We start from the raw sequence: 18,694 nt of genomic DNA on the forward strand, positions 1-18,694 counted from the left end.
ACGGCAGGGGCGTTTTTGTCATGACGTCAAGACACTCCAAAGCGGATAACTGCAGAAAGGAACGACGGATGGGCTGCATTTTAGGCATGCAGGTAGCTTAGGCAAAGATGTTCATAATGATATGCATGTTATGCAAATGAGGACTTAATTTGCATAATTAATGAGGAAATTGTATAGTTCCATTGTTTTCAATAACTGGACCTCAATACACGTAACACATGTTAATTATGATAGGTGGAATATAAGCAGATACCAAATATGGTAATGAGGAACTTATTTGCATAATTTATGTAAAAATTCAAAACCGCTTTATGATCAATAATGGGAACTTTATAATTGTAACATGCGTACGTTTTTCAATGATGAACAACACCATGCATGAATTATGTTAATGTGTTGGTCAATTGCCTGAAATTTACGAAAGCTCTAAATTTTCATGGAGGTATGAGGTCGCCGAACTCTAGTTGTTTTATTTTTCGAAGTAACATTTTGCCGAGAGGATTGTTGTATCATCTCACATCTTACAGGGTACAGGGTACGACAACCATAAAGACCAAAGTCACTTTCATTCAGCTAAATGGATGGTGTTCACGCGCGCATATGCATCAATTTTCGTCCGTTTCCATAAAAGTCATAAAAGAGCAAGTCTTGACCTAGTTCTCGCAACTCTCGCGAGAACTAGGTCACTCCATGAGCAAGATGGACTGATAGCCATCGAAAATTTGGAGGTACGTGTACTTACCTTTGATAACAGTCACTGATTGATGAAAAACTCTATTAACTGCAAACATACGTGACTAATGAATCTCTTCGACCATGATTTACATCGTACAAAGCAGCTGCAAATTGAGCAAATAGATCTGATGTGTATTTCATAAGGCCACGTTGAGTTGATTATATGTTTGACATCCACGCCTTTCCAAAAATAATATAAAAATGTTTTCAACCATAATCTTAATCGTGCAAAGCAGCTTCAAAAGAAGCAAATATATGCCGTAGATTGCATATAAAATAGATATCGGAAAACGTATACTAATGCCATAGAACACTACAATGTCAAAGAAAATGTGACAAATGCAGAATATATCGTTTGGTATAACAAAATCTGTGTTCCTGACCCCTTAGATCTTATAATGAATGCAGCTTTTTTGTCAAACTTGTTTTTATTTCCACGCTTGTATCAGTTTTTGGATTCCCAGAGGATGTCATCCATATTATCAAATCGATATTGCCTAAATTGCACCCAAAAAAAAGTCAAAGACGATGTGAAAGGAAAAGAAGAAGAATCTATTCTTTGGTATACCATCACTATGTGTGTTAGTCATTTTTCAACCTTCTAGACCACCTCATAATGAAGGAAACATTTTTTGGGCAAAGTATTTCTTTCTTCGCACGCTCGCACCTAGCCTGACTAAAATCGCGCTCCTAGCGGCCGGCCCTATAGTATTGCCGCCGCCCTAGGGGAGGGGGTCATTAACCCCAGCCAGCGAGAGATTGTGTTAACACAGGCTAGCTCGCACCAGTTCTTGGGTTCTCAAAGGATGTTATTTATACAACCCATTCTACATGCCCGAATAACATATAAATGTTGATATAATTAAGAATATGTCTTGGTAGTTTATATCAGATATAACGTCCTTGGTACTTTGTAAGGACTACCCCATGAACGCTGTTTTCTCGCGCTATCTGTCTTCAGACTTGTTTCGTCGTGACACAAATCCAAATAGTCAGAGAGAAACGTCTGGCCGTTTCCAAAATCATATCCAGTTGCTCGAGTAACTGCTTTTGTAAATACAACTTAGGTCTCAACGTTTGCCGTCTACTGGTATCGGGACATTACCAGAGGAGTTAATTTAAAACCCAGTTGTGATACGCAGATTGTTAGCCATTGAATTACCGACCTAAAGAAACAATATTTATATTCACATACTAACTTCTCTTTCAACGTTTCTCCCAAGCTTGCATTATTCCGGCAGCACTATGACCTAAAGGCCACTTCACACGAGAGAAAGAATGAGCCGGAATGCCGTCAGAATGAAAATTATTTTCTGTTCCTGGGAATTCGTAGTGTGTTTTAGAAATTCTCACTGATTTCTAGATGTTTGTGCTCGTTCTTTTGGCTGGCCTGAAAGTTATTGACATGCTAAAAATTTTCGAGGTGCATTTGAAGTGGATAAATATCTAACGTCATTCAAAGTGTATTCTAAATGTATTTTAACTATTCTAACTGCATTATGACCGCATTTTACGGCATTCGAAACATTCTTATCTCATTCGATGGAGAACCGAAACGGCAAGCCACTTCGAATCCTCACGGCACGAAAAACGGTATTTAAGGATGCTGAAACCATGCGTAATGTTGACGTATTTTCCTCCTTTACGGATCTATACACCACTTATACGAGTACGTAAATATTGCCTTTAAGTGGTCTTTCTGTAGGTCCGTGTTAGTCCTTATTTTCCGGTTTTCCCGTTGTCTTTCAGCAGCTTAAAGATGTCGTAAATGATTTTTAAAACCCCCTTAAAACTTGTTTAAAGTTCACGTTTATTTGATCTAAAGCCTCTTTTCGTCTCATATACAATTGCATTAAGTGGATTATAACGTGTGTTTTAGTGCCTTTTCAGCAGCTTAAAGTTTCCCTAAATACTTATTAAAATGCCCTTAAGACATGTTTAAACTTCACGTTTATTTGATCTAAAGCCTCTTTACGTCTCATATACGTGTACATTAAGAGGATTATAACGTGTGTTTAGGTGCCTTTTCAGCAATTTAAAGTTGCCATAAATATCTATTAAAACGCCCTTAAGATATGTTTAAACTTCACGTATATTTGATCTAAAGCCTATTTACGTCTCATATACGTGTGCATTAAGTGGAGTATAACGTGTGTTTAGCTGCCTTTTCAGCAGCTTAAATTTGCCATAAATACCTATTATAACGCCCTTAAGACTTGTTTAAACTTCACGTTTATTTGATCTAAAGCCTGTTTACGTCTCATATACGTGTTCATTAAGTGGATTATAACGTGTGTTTAGGTGCCTTTTCAGCAGCTTAAATTTGCCATAAATACTTATTAAAACGCCCTTAAGACATGTTTAAACTTCATGTTTATTTGATCTAAAGCCTATTTACGTCTCATATACGTGTGAATTAAGAGGATTTAATGTGTCTATATTTTTCTTTTTAGCAGCTTAAAGTTGTCATAAATACGTACCAAAACACACTTAAGACATGTTTAAAGTTCCCTCTGTACGTCTCATATACGTGTGCATTAAGGTGTGGATAAGTGCTATTTTAGGAGAATAATCATTAGCACATTTCAAAGCAAGAAAATACAATGGATGAAACTTTAAAATTTTATTGAATTACGAGAAAACATTACATGGAAAAGTAAAAAAACCTACAGCCTACTAGGTATTTGTGGCCTTTCATTCTGATGTAGTCGGCAGTTGAAACAATCACAACGGTTGCGCAATTCCGTGCAGCAGTCCACAGTCCCATTTCCAGTGTCGGGTGAAGCGTCTCGGCGTAAGTTAAAAAGAGCACACATGTACAGTTCCATCTGGTCACCACAGGAATAAGAATCCGGTAAGATCCAGAGTATCCTAGAGTAGTGGCCGATATGACTCGTGTTGTTGGATGGTCCTGGATTCTGTGAACGCGAAACATGTTCAGCTTGCAGTGTCGGCTTCTATTAATCCGGATGGTGCAAGGGCCGTGATTTCCATTCTGTGTCGATTTCCAACAACAACAGCTTGTACAGAATGATAACCACCTCGTATCTTTGAGTCAAATTCCGTCACCGGGGGTCCTAGGCGGTAAAAGCGGTGTCGCGGCCACAACTTGCGGGCTAGAGCAGGCCCAAACTTTCTTCAATACTTCTCTTCAAAAATGAACGCCTGGAAAATAACCGCTCCTTGTCGTACGTATGGCCCGTAAATTTGAACCCCCCACTCTTTTCTGCCATTGGATACATCCTATCACATGACACAGCTGTGCCACAGACGGACCAAGGAAGTTCAACCTCCTTGGACGGACGGTGGCGTACGCCCCTTGGCGAGTACGAAATAACGCTGAATAAATTTACATCTTGCCTGCCCAAACAAACACGAGCAACACGAGAAGACACCGCCTGTGTGCACAAACTGTTCTTTCTCGACGCTTGCTTGCAGATAAAGAAATAAACATATTTCGTACCGTATGATTTACCTGTAGTAAGAACTGCTTGCCGTTTTATAGAGAAAACACAACTCACTGCACAAAACGGTATACCTACTACATCCTTATTCTTAAAGCAGAGGTTGAGTCGCGTAGATATTCATAGCAGTAGTCGGGATTTCTACCGTCTCTTAGCTCGAGTGTCAACTTGCCACAAAGAAAACCTCACCCTGAGTTAGACCCTGGAATTTCAGAACATATATGCGGTATAAAATAAAAAGGAAAGGGTCTCCTCCTGTTCGCATAAACTGCGCTTCAAACATGCCGTATGTTCAGCAGAAAAAGGCACCGTTTCATAAAACCTTTGAGACGGTATTAGCTAATAGATAAAACGGGGGTAGTACCCCCAAATTTGCTTAAGCTACGCGGATTCAAACATTAAACATGTCGTATGTTCAACAGAAATACGCAACATTTCATATACGTCTTGGCAACATATAAGCTAAACGGGGGAGGTCTCCCCTTGTTCGCTTAAACTGCGCGGATTCAAAGATTAAACATGTCGTATGTTCAACAGAAATACGCAACATTTCATATACGTCTTGGCAACATATAAGCTAAACGGGGGAGGTCTCCCCTAGTTCGCTTAAACTGCGCGGATTCAAAGATTAAATATGTCGTCTGTTTTACAGAAATACGCAACATTTCATATACGTTTTGCCAGCATATAAGCTAAACGGGGGAGGTCTCCCCTAGTTCGCTTAAACTGCGCGGATTCAAAGATTAAACTTGTTGTATGTTTTACAGAAATACGCAACATTTCATATACGTCTTGACAACATAAAAGCTAAACGGGGGAGGTCTCCCCTAGTTCGCGTAAACTGCGCGGATTCAAAGATTAAACATGTCGTATGTTCAACAGAAATACGCAACATTTCATATACGTCTTGGCAACATATAAGCTAAACAAGGTAGGTCTCCCCTAGTTCGCTTAAACTGCGCGGATTCAAAGATTAAACATGTCGTATGTTCAACAGAAATACGCAACATTTCATATACGTTTTGGCAGCATATAAGCTAAACGGGGGAGGTCTCCCCTAGTTCGCTTAAACTGTGCGGATTCAAATATTAAACATGTCGTATGTTCAAAAGAAATACGCAACATTTCATATACGTTTTGGCAACATATAAGCTAAACGGGGGAGGTCTCCCCTAGTTCGCTTAAACTGCGCGGATTCAAAGATTAAACTTGTATGTTTTACAGAAATACCCAACATTTCATATACGTTTTGGCAGCATATAAGCTAAACGGGGGAGGTCTCCCCTAGTTCGCTTAAACTGTGCGGATTCAAATATTAAACATGTCGTATGTTCAAAAGAAATACGCAACATTTCATATACGTTTTGGCAACATATAAGCTAAACGGGGGAGGTCTCCCCTAGTTCGCTTAAACTGTGCGGATTCAAAAATTAAACATGTCGTATGTTCAAATGAAATACGCAACATTTCATATACGGCTTAGCAAATATATTAACGGGGGAGGTCTTCCCTTCTTTGCGTAAATGACGGTTCGAAATAAATTATATATATGGCATCCTTCGGTCAATATTGACCATGGTATACGCAACATCTCATATAACGTAAAATAGCGCATATAAGCTAACCGTGAGAGGTTCTCCCCTGTTCGAATTAAACCTTGCGCACAGAAAGTTTGAATACGTCAAATGCTTTCGGAATAGCTAAAAAACACAGAAGATTATTGTATTTGACTTTGTATTGTATTGTATTTGTATTTGCTGAGGTATAAACATAACATAACATTTTGTACCAGAAAGCGCAATAATTTTCAGTTTTGACAGTTATAAAACAGATGACGCAATGTTTTATCTAACACCAGACAAAGGCTTATTACATTTGACTTAGCCGGTTAACATGTATTTTGTAACAGATCTAGAGAAACGGTATTTGTCCGTTTTGACAGAAAATATTTTTGAGACATTTAAGTTGTCTCTTCGGCAGACTAAAATACATGTAAAATTCACGTAAAGAAACACAACAGATTAAGTTAGATTTACAAACGCTGAAATCTTCCGTAAATGCCAAATGTATGTTTCCGATGCCTTTAATAGATCTCAAAATCTGCTGAAATATTTCTCCGCCTTTAAGGGCTTTATACGTATCTCTGAAACTTTGCTTAAAAAGTTGTTTTCGTGCTGTGCCTGCCAGCAGAATGTGGCCAAAAGAATATCTGAAATGCAGTGAGAATTTCGAAAATACACTACGAACTCCCAGGAATAGAAAAGACTTTTCACTTTGACGGCATTTTGGCTCATTCCTTCTCGTGTGAAGGGGATATAAGGTCCATTTGGAATTCCCACCCGAATGGCCCCGAATGTGGCAAGAATTTCGCAACTATTTCATTCCGGCTGGTTCTGCTTGATTCCTGCTGATTCGGTTTCAGTGTGAATGCCCTATAATCATAAAAAAAGGTAAAAAAGGTAACGGATTGCCGAGTCATCACCTTCACAAGAATCCTATGGTTGTTCTTTTCAGTAATCTAGACAGAGTTCCACTGGCTAGTTTGATACTGTTTAGCCTTTTAGATAATACCTTTGCCCCGATAGATGCTTGGAGATTAATATGTTTTCAGCCATTGCTCCATGACTTCACCGGCCATGCCATGTGCTATGTAGGGTAGAGAAAGAGGACCCAGCCAACAGTGTTGATGTGAGACAACGTTACAGGTAGGTAGGGATGAGTACTTCAATCACTCATGCCATGTGCTATGTAGGGTAGAGAAAGAGGAACCGTCCAACAGTCTTGATGTGAGTGAGACAACGTTACAGGTAGGTAGGAATGAGTACTTCACTCATGCCATGTGCTATGTAGGGTAGAGAAAGAGGAACCGTCCAGCAGTCTTGGTGTGAGACAACGTTACAGGTAGGTAGGGATGAGTACTTCACTCATGCCATGTGCTATGTAGGGTAGAGAAAGAGGAACCGTCCAGCAGTCTTGGTGTGAGACAACGTTACAGGTAGGTAGGGATGAGTACTTCACTCATGCCATGTGCTATGTAGGGTAGAGAAAGAGGAACCGTCCAGCAGTCTTGGTGTGAGACAACGTTACAGGTAGGTAGGAATGAGTACTTCACCCATGCCATGTGCTATGTAGGGTAGAGAGAGAGGAACCGTCCAACAGTCTTGGTGTGAGACAACGTTACAGGTAGGTAGGGATGAGTACTTCACCCATGCCATGTGCTATGTAGGGTAGAGAAAGAGGAACCGTCCAGCAGTCTTGGTGTGAGACAACGTTACAGGTAGGTAGGGATGAGTACTTCACTCATGCCATGTGCTATGTAGGGTAGAGAAAGAGGAACCGTCCAGCAGTCTTGGTGTGAGACAACGTTACAGGTAGGTAGGAATGAGTACTTTTGTTCGAGAGGAGGTCGGTAGGAACGACCTAGCGACAGGCGCTGCAGATTAAAACGGTGGCACGCTGGCTGACTCGCCAAGGCTCTCCTTCCACCGTTGATTAAATTAGCAATGGTAATCTGGGCTGACTGACGTGGATGCGCCGACCCCTGCACCTGACGGGGGATCGGGAGGACCTGTCGTTCATACCGCCCCTCAAGAACCTCAGAAACTGGCCATGATTGGATTGTATTGTACCTGGAAAGGTTATAACTCTTCTTTATTACATCTGAACGCATATTTTGCCCGTTCTGCGATCAGGGTGCACATTGTACTTACCAGTAACGTACAACAAACACACAGATAGCGTACAGATAGCGTACTCGACGAACTTCCAGGGTGCTCTTGAGTTAATAGATATGATGGTTGATTGACTTGATTCACATTTCGGGCGCCCTACGATGACAAACAAACAAAGAAAAGATTGCATGACACGCTATGGAATCTGCACTGGTGATAGAAACAGCGGAAGGGAGCGGTTTCTTTGATTAAACGAAAATAAGCTTAGAAAGGCGTGCGATCAGCGGTGGGTGCGTCCAGAATACGGTCGTAACGTGCTATGCGCTGTGCATACGCACCTAATCGCAGCAAGAAAGACAGTGTGGCGCTCATACGGAATGGATATGCTGAAGTCGTAATTCATACCTCAGATGGGCATGACGTATTCATTCCGAAAATGTCCAAATGTTGGGCGTACGGCTCCGTATAGACAGAATTTCATACGAACCTAATACGCACTTGAAAATATACGCTCGTGTGAACCCATCTTTAAGGTGCAGTCAAACGAGGTCCGTGTTAACGTTCTTTTTCATACGCGGTTGCACGCACAATGCGCACCTCATACGTAGTCTCTAAGCAGATCCTACGGTAGCATAAGATAGTATCAAAAGCGGATAATGGAGTTAAGCCGGCCTAGGAGTGTGCAATTCGGTAGCCAATGCACACTCCAAGGCCAGCTACACTCCTTTGTCAGCTTTAATACTATCCTATGCTACCGTAGGATCTGCTTGGAGACTACCCCATACGCATCTCATTCGCTTTGTTTATGTCTAGGTAAGCGTACTTTACCGTGCTGTGTGCGTATGCCTGCGGACTTAAAGCTGACATCAAACTATTGAGATTCGAATGAGGTGCGTATTGTGGGTACGGATGCGTATTGACATTTCGATCCTTTGGTCCAGATGAAGTTTGTGGGGATTAAATTGACTTCACTGTGCAGCCTTGTTATCAAAGTGAGAATAACGACAGCAAAGTTTTCAAAATCCAAAAAAGGTTGATACGGAACTCATACGGACTTGAATATTCGCATTAGTGTGCCCATTCCCTTGTGTGACTACACCCTCACGCACTAGAGAGTCCCGGACTGACATTCCAACTGAAGCTGAGGACTAGGGATAAAGAAATTGGACTTCCAGCGTTAATTTGTAATTACGTCCCACGTAACGTATAAGCGGCGAAAGAAAGACTTGCGCTTTTGCTATGTATCTGTATCTGTATCTATAGAGCCGGTATAACCGTCGTTCGGCGTAACACATCAGCTATGTTTGGATTAGTATGTGGAGAAGGACAACCTCAAGCCAACCGTTCACACTTACGCCACATCTTCAGAAAAGACGCTGGAGCCGCATGTTCCCCGTTTAGGAACTTTATTCGAACCGACACACAACAAACATGTTTCGCCGTGTGGCTTCCTCGGTGTTATGGGCTCGAATGCAGCTATGTTTGGATTAATAGCTTTAGTCCATGAATGAAGTAATCCACTAAGTGGTGAGGATACAGAATGCGAGGATGTGCTGTAGTTTTTGATGTTCGTATGTTTTCACTTAAGCCCCCCCCCCGCACCCCCCACCTGCCATTACTATGGAAAGTAATTAACGTTGATGGACAGGTGTCTGTCATGGTCCTTCCTTTATTGACGACAACACAGACTGACATCTGTGTTTTTAATTGGGACAAAAGTAGCATGAATTATTTATCAATATGATGCCCTGGCATTTCTATAGACTGGCCAACATGCACAAATTTTTGACATAAAATGACAAAAAAACATATAAATTGCTTTATTCTTTTTAATTTAAAAAATGGCGCTAACAAGTCTTCTAAAAAGGTGTAAAACGGATTCTCTGATTGGCGTATAACCCATGAGTTTATATGTTTCCATCAGTTATCATGAAACGTAACGGATCACCCATGTTGTTTCTAAACTCAGTCAGTTTGTTTTATGTTTGTGAGGAGTATATCCAGCATTCCCATACGGCTTAACTCAAAATTCAAGCCACCAAAGTGTCCCTAATGTGGTATCATAGTCATGTAGTGAATCATATACTGTAAATGCATTTAAGTTCGCGGGGATTCAATTTTGCGGTAGCGGGAAAAGGGACTTTTCGTGGTGGTTTTAAGTTCGCGGTAGCACCATGCACTGTAGTCTCTTACTGCCATGAATAAAAAACTTTGCAGTGGTTTTAAGTTCGCGGTGAAGTGGCCACCGCGAAAACCGCGAACATGAAACCACCGCGAACATTTCTGCATTTACAGTATTACCTACATGAATATGTTCTGTTTGTAGTATTCAATTTTCTTATCACTAAACTAAGGATACATACATTTATCTCCTCCTTACATATGTGCAAGTTAATTACGTTGGGTCATGTGGTGTACTATCAGGATATTTGGCCCAAAGGTCCTGAGTTCGAACCCTGTCATGCTACCGATCTTGTGCATTGAGAAATGCACTTTGCCCGACTTTCCCCCTCACCCAGGTGAAAAAATGGGTACCTGACTTCGGTTGGGGAGGTGAAAGGCAGTGGAAATAAAGATGTGCTTCGCCTTCCAATAGGCAATACCAGCCTTCCGGACACAGCAGATAGTAACTCTCATCTTATAAGAAAAAATGCCGAAACTCATAATTAGCCCCAATCGATTGTAGTACAATGTTTTACGCTAGCTCTCATTGTTTTAGAAATAAGGATGTCAAATTTCATTCTATATTCACAATCTGCATTATGTACTATGTTTTATACTTGCTTTAGTAATTAGGGTGATAAGTTTGTTTCTTCTTTTTTCTGCCATACATTGTACCGTGTACGATCGTTGCGCAATAAAGTTCTGTATTCTTATATTGGGTGCCTTTAAAGATGGTACCTTTACATATGATAGGACCACATAGAATACATCTGTTTTTTAAACGCATGGTCAGACATTGTCAATGGCACCTTGAGGATGAACTGAACTGAACTTTAGTGTCTATGGCTGTGATTGTGTGAAAAGTATGAACACCTTATGGTATACCCACAAGAACCACGAAGTTAACATACCAGGCTAGTTAACATTTCAAATGATGGATTCTGAATTTGCATGCATGAATACATGGAGTAGCTGTTGGGAAGTCAAAACTATAAATTCATTTGACTGTTGATGCCAAGGTACGAACATTTTGGGGTTAATACATACCTGCACGGTGATCTTTTTTTCCCAATTAAAAGAAATAGGACGGGTAAATTCAGAGACCAAGACATCAAATGTGCGTATATGAATCATTGAGATTAAATGAGTTGAATTTGACAACGAAGGTGATGTGTGTATTTACGTGTATCTTGTGTGCGTTTTTCTAAGCAGGTACGAAGTCAATGGTCACTCAGAGCACGTAACGTTATGTACACAAACTGAATATATTTCTCAAAGAGCAGTAAATTTTTTGTACACTGTATGCTATTGAACAACTGCATCTATATAAAACTAAAGAGGCTATGAATTCTCATATGACAAGCAGATAAATCTACAGAGCCAAATGCATTGGACCAACAATTATCTTTCTGTGTTTACACGAAAGCAGTGCAATGAAAACCAAGCTCACGTGTGTGCAATAAGAAGCTGCGGAGTGATACAGTTCTGATGATTGCCTGCGGATGTATCTGTGAGCCATGAGTGATCAATACATTCTCGGCCTCACCCTGACATGAGGTGCACAACTCAAAGCTTATGCATGCATGGCATAAAAAGCTTCGTCATCATCGTCCACCGAATTTTAAACCATTGTAGGCATTACTTGCGACGTGTCACGGAGTGGTGACACAGAACTAAACTAGTACATATATGTGTAACGTTCCCAGTCATGTTCCCACGGAAGTTGCAACTGTCTTGGGCATTAATGTCCTAAAAACGTCAAGACGTCAACCAAGTGCAGTTATGCATGGTAATAGTTCGTAGTCTTAGAGCAGTTACGGTAATTAAAACTCAGACATAGGTGTTTAGCTTAGAAGAAGAAAGGGCACTCTTAGCCCAGGTCTCCGACCGGGAGAGTCAGAGCAGAGGAGAACTCAGTCAGAGAGAGACTTCTGTAGAATGTGGACTTGAGTCTTGAATGAGTTCGGCCACCGTCACAGACGCTCTATTGAAAGGTATCAGAACAATTCGGCTCCAGGACAATTCGGCCCCTGGGCCAGGAACGATTCGGCCCCCTGCCAGGAACGATTCGGTGGCACAGTAGTTAGACATATGCCCGTAGGACACATGGACACCACTTGGACACCACCAAGATGTCGTAGTTTAAGATTTTTGTTGACCCGCACAACTCAGATCGCAGCACAATTGTCCGTCCTTCTCTCTCACCTAACTTTGCCATGTGTCGCCTGTAAAGTAATGATTACAATGATGTGAAATTTGGTAGACATTCAAAAAAGGTTCTATAGCGCATGCGTTGAACCCATTATTCTGTATGATTCCGAAATATGGGGCCCGTTTAAAACTTCCAATTCCTGCACAATGGAATAAGTTCCCTTAAAATTTTGTAAATAGTTATTACGTGTGCCAAGGTCAGGTTACCTGCAAGGGCAGCTAGGTGCACTCTCACTGCACATGCGTCAAGCTTGCGTCACTGCGGGGTTTGTTCACTGCGCCACTGTTTGGTTATTTTCTACGATTTTTTATAAATTAGATATTGCTTAATACGTAACAGTATGACTGAAGCTAATAACCCGCCGTACGTGCAAATACGTGCTGTCTACGTGCCAAAACGTGGACAATCTTGTGGGATCCGTAAGTGGTAAGTACCGCCTCCGTACGAACTCGTAGGAAATCCGACGGATTTTGGAGCACGCAGACACGCCGTAAAACTTTACGTGCAGGCAAAACTTTGTGTACCATCGGGCTGCGGATTCGCCCCCGTACGTGCCAGTACGGGCGACGCGCCTGCCCTGTACAGCCTGAACGTTAACGTTTTCAGAGATATGTGGCGGTCGTGGCCTCCCAAAAAAAGAACGTACGGACAAATCGCACGTACGGTGGGTTGTGCCCTTAGCTTTAGGGAGGTATCCCATGACAGTGGAGGCCTCCCTGAATGCTATTAAACATTTTCTCAGACTGCCAAAGGTAAGATAAAATAATACAGTTATTCAAAACTACATACAAAGAAGAAAAATGAAAATATGAAGGACAGGAATGTAGTCACAAGACTAAGGATCAGCTGCCACAAACTACATATTTAAATCGAAAGACATATCTACACCCATTTGGTAAAAAATTATTATGTATTGAATAAAGGACGAATTCCATATTGTAATAGAATGTATATCATATAGCAAAGAAAGAAATTAACTTTATAGGCTTGTACTATACCTATTTCCCTTTTTCATACGCTGAAAGTTCTAGAAAATTCATCTTCTTAATGCAGCTAGACAAACCATCAATCATAAAACATATCTGCTCTTTCATATCCACTATAACTGAAGAGCGATGAGAAGTTGGATCTATCCAACGATAGTTTACATTTCGTATCTGTTAATTATCTCTTTAACATGTCTTGTTGTGATCAGTACTTAGCCCGGTGTGGCAAAAATGTGCAATAAAGGTATTCATGCAGCTATAGGACTTTCCAAAGACTGTAGGTGCAGTATACGGTGACTGATGATGATTCATTCATTCATATAACCATGCTCAGAAATCTGAGTCATGCACTTTATGTCTGGTTGGGTCCCAGAACTTATTGATCACCACTTCTACAGTTCTGAGTGTTTGTTCGGACCTGGAGCACCCTCTCCAGCTATCAACATGGCTGTTCGTCATGGCTCTAAAATATGTTGTATATATATAAACGACATGTTGTGTGCGTCAAACGACTAAAAAGTAACTATCTGTAGGTCAGTCATTTCAAACAGATGTCCAGTTCTCCACAAATGGTCAGATAACGCTGAATCGATTTTCAATCTTATACTAGAGTTTTCGGAGTCCATTGCCAAAGGGGACACTCATATACAATTAGAATGAAGAAGACAATAGGAGAAGGACTGAATTGCCGGTGGCAAAAATGGGTGCTAATATCTCAATTAAAATCTCTCGTTTGGCGTCACATTGGGCGACCCTATATATGAGTTCGTCATAATGCTTTTTGCGCATATTTCATTGCATTGATAGTCAACTTAAACCGTATTCAATGTATGGGTTTGTAAGAGTTGTCAAAACATCTGTCGTATGATGTTTCTATTGAGATGTTGTATTTGATTTTCCACAGAGTAGAATCATTTTTTCATCACAATGGTCATTTACACGGTGTTCTATAAACTATTTATTTCAAAAATTGCACATCATATACATGTTATCTCGACACACTTAATTCTGTTGGCTAATACCTCTAACAACAACAAAAAACACGTTGTTTTTCACTGCCTCATTCCAGCATAGAAACAATTGATCTTTCATAAACCAAACATGTATCAGAGCATCAAATTAAGATAAAATCTGTCAAGTTGTAGCTGGTTCGATAGAGCGGTTATTTCTAACATGTGGAGTTGTTAATACAGGCTCTCCGTGCCATACTTCAGGCCCACAATCCGTGGCCTTGGTAACGCTGGTGTCAGAAAGTCAAGTGGAACCCGGTTAGGAGTCATCTGAAGTTCATGCTACACATCTACATGAATCTCAATATCACAAAACCATTGCTGTTTGTGGAATGTTTACTTTGATTATTTAATTTAATTTATTGACTAATAACCATGTGCATTCGATTCATGATCCAGTATAGAAATACCACAATGTCATTCTACAGTTTTGCTTTACAGTCCCCGTAAACTTGGCGAGATATCATGAGAATCGGTTCAAATGATTTCTGGTACTGAGCAACGAACGTCGACCTGCACGCACCGGATGTGACGTGTTGTCGACAGGTGAGTTATACCCCCGGAAGTGACGCATTTCAACAGGTAGAATGAGTGTGAAAATGGCGATACCTCTTTATTGACTGAAGTCTACGATATCTGCATAACTTTGGGAATTTTGCCATTGTTGCACTTACATTCTATATATCATATATAAAAGCTCCTTGTTAGTAATAGAAATGCTTTTTCTCAGAGAGACAATTACAGTTTTCGTATCAATAGTTTATTGTCAGGCATCAAGGCCCATAAAAACAGACAATTAGACAATAAATTTAAAAAGAACAACAATTCAATACATTAAATCAAAAGGCAGGAAGGATTTACACTCGTGCACGTGGTCTGTGTACTTGACCGTAGCTCTTCCAGAACATACTTGTAGCAATAACATCGAAATCAGATAGGACTCTGATAATGTGGTTCGTACAGGTTGATTCAGTTCTCTATCCATAATGCCGATGTCTTTGTATTTAGCCTGCACAACAAAGACCGTCAAATCACATTAAACAGATTGCATGCTTGCAATATGGAAGAAGTAAAAATGAGTGGGCCATTTTGATTTTAGGAATCGGCAGTGACTTCTCATTTCCGATAATGCACAATTTGTTCTTTCTTTTAGTTTTGTGATCGGAACTCCAAATGTCGGACTCAAATACAAGAAAGTCTATCACAATCAACGTGTATTCACAAGTGTACCCGCCGTGTCTGTGTGTGATGTGTTTTATGGATTAGCCACGTGCAGATGGCCGCGGTGCCACGTGAAATTAATTTTCTAAGCGATTCATTTGACTGAGGCTGTCTAAATGTCTTACTTGGCAGCCTCTCTCGAACAAACCTGCTCTGAAACCAGCACACAGCACCAAGCAGTTGGCAGTGGCAGATGCTAGCTTTATTTCTGCACAGAGGTTGGGAGTTTCTTTGCTTGAAGTTGAATAGCCCTTCTTCTGAATGCCGTTTTTTGTCCAGTCTGACAGACTGGGGTGAAAAATCTTCCCGGTGGCAACTGACCACCGCCCGCCTTTTATTATTCATGCGGCTTTAATAGAGTGAGTACGTCCGATACGCTACAGTTTGTTGCATCTCTTTATGCGCCGTTTATCGAGTATTGTCCGTGAAAATACAATAAATTACCCCTCGGGAGCGAGGAATCGTCGCTGGAATGTCACCAACTCTTTCTTACACGAACTAACAACTATTTTGCTTTTGCGCGCGCGGATTTGTTCCTAGTAGTGGCCGCTGGTTGACCTCCACAGATTTCCGAGATGTTGGTAACGTTACTGGCGTTGTGTCGGGCTGAAAGGGCCGTTGAGAGGGCCGATGGTGGGTTTTCATCCCCTCAGTGGGGCGCGAACAAAACACAAAGAGATCCAGGACAAACAGAAACAATGTCTGCGCTATAGCAATTATAGGATTACCATGGCCGAACAGAAACTGGGCGAACTTCTGGCGACCCTAGTGTGTAAAAGGGTAATACTCTCTCAAACAGAGATATGTACACACTGTAGAATAATACAAACACACAACTTTCGTTTTCTATCTCTTTGAGCTCGCGTCCTGCTCTCAGACGTCATCTGGGCCTAACAAAGATGTCGGTCCAGCCACACAATTGGGTCCGATCGTCCATCATTCGAACTGGCAGCCGATTAAGGCCACACAATGTGTCCTGGACAGGGCAATGATAAATGACCACTGCATAAAACAGTGACCTGTCAAGGCTGGACACTCCACTTAACACTCATTACAAACCCTACAGCTTCTTTATTCCTTAAGTGGGAGGCGAAGTTTGGCAGACGAGCATGCCTATGTCCAGTAGTGCAGCAGACACGTATCTGATACCGTATGTAACCTGGAGTAATGTTCTTCTGTACTATAGAGCTCAGGTGCAAGTTCTGTCTCCAATCCGACGTTACAAAGGCGCTGAACTGAATCCAAGTTGACTGCGGCACAGCAGCAGCGGTCCCCATGGTTAGTGTGGCTGTCAATAATACCTGTCAATCAAACGTCCCTGGTGGCGCGGTGGTTATCCCAGCCACCACATCCGGAATGAAGGGTTTCAAAACGCGGCGCTGGTTGGTATTTTTAATCTCGTGACATCCCGTTTTAATGTTAGTTATTCAAATTACTAGTAGGCAAAAGACAAGGTTAGAATCTGTATGTGTTTGTTTGGGGGGGGGGGTGCTTACATCATAAGAGACGCCCGAAAGTAAACTGGCTACTACTATTTCTTCCAATGGACGAAATTAAAAACCCCTCGCCTTAACTCTAGCCCATCTTTAATCGAAATCATATCTCTGTGCATCTTATATTACTTCAAGAGTCATTTTGTGTCATTCTTGAAACGGGAGGTTAGGACTGAAGTATGGTGAGCATAGTCTGATAGTCAACATGAAATGGCGGCCCGTCTCCACTCATACTCCAAACATCTCAGACGATCGCAATGACTTGTTAACATATCACATGTATGGTGTCTACTTTGATGTAATGTCAAATATGGCGGGTACGACAGAATAGGAGCCCTCCAACTAAGGTCAAAGATACTCAGTACTACTTGGTACTACGCTTACCATGACGTCGTAGGAAATAAAATAACCAGTCGAAAACGTTTATTTTCCTTGGTTAAACGGTGGTGTTGTGATGCCATTATTACCTTCATTAAGAATATCATCTTAACGGAACTGTTTGTGAATATATGTGTGATTTGTGCAAGAAGCTATGGAGGGAGTTCTACGCTTCTTAGTATGCTAATAACGTTACATGTCCGCTTAAGCACCCCAGTATAACACACGTTTTTCTTATTTCGTGTCCTGGATATGCTGTGGTTATTACTTTTTAGCTTAAGGTAACGTTATATATCTCTTGGGCTCGTAAAGATGTGGCGTATGTTTGGGCACCTTTTTGGTATGTAAGTAGCTGAATTGATGATGCCTATCTACCTTCCTAAGCGCTTAGGCCAGGGACTGGTCCCTCCGTCAGTACTCTCCATGTTGCACGGTCCTTTGCACTTGTTTCCGCAAACTGGCATTGATGATTGACACAATTAATTAAACTGAATATGCAAATGTACAAAACGTTCAAAATGCAAATCAACGAGAAACCTTTTAAACAACACGTCAGTTGCAATGGTTAACATGATTTGGCAAAGCAAGGAGGTTAAAAATCACTCTTTTTTTAACCTCCTTGGGCAAAGGTATGAGGTCGCGGAACTCTTGTTGATACTACGGTTCCCTTAATTTGGCACTCCGTAGTTTACAGCTAGTCACCTTGTGTCGCACCTGTTTCCCAGCCCCGGGCTATTAGACACGTAAAGCACAGGTGACCCCTCCCCCGCCCTCCCCTCGTTAGCAGAATTAGCACCTCGGACAGGCCCCAGTGTAGCCGTTACAACCTTTTAGCGTGTTCTCTCTAATTGCAACTTATTCAAACCAAGAAGCTTCCTGTATAAACAGAGATGATGGATATTTTCTTTCATTACCAAAGACTTTATCTAATGTCCTCGTTCTCACTGCAGAGTCGTTGCACGGCGTCTATGGGAGGGCAGCGCACTAATACTCCATGAAATCACCCATCATTAGTAACAATGTGCGAATTTTGCCTCTCTCATAATTGTTCCCCGTCAGACAGACTTGAACGGTAACCGTCATCGGCGTTGGAGCAGACCTAACATTTGACGTTTATTGCGACGTGTATGTAACGTGTAGGATGAAATGTGTATTCGCGGTTACCTGACCTGCGAACCCTAGACAGTTGATGTAAGAATGTGTAGTAAAAATTATACTGCTCATTGGAGCTTATTCTATGTATATCTGTATATTGATACCTATATGATGCTAAAAATACCAGCGTTTACCTACCCTGGTATCCAGCTGTAATATAGCTCCCGAGTCTCTTCTCTCCTCTTCGTAATTGCGAAGAGGAGAGA

Source organism: Branchiostoma floridae, chromosome 8 (assembly GCF_000003815.2).
Source record: "Branchiostoma floridae strain S238N-H82 chromosome 8, Bfl_VNyyK, whole genome shotgun sequence".
In the NCBI taxonomy this organism is placed as follows: domain Eukaryota; kingdom Metazoa; phylum Chordata; class Leptocardii; order Amphioxiformes; family Branchiostomatidae; genus Branchiostoma; species Branchiostoma floridae.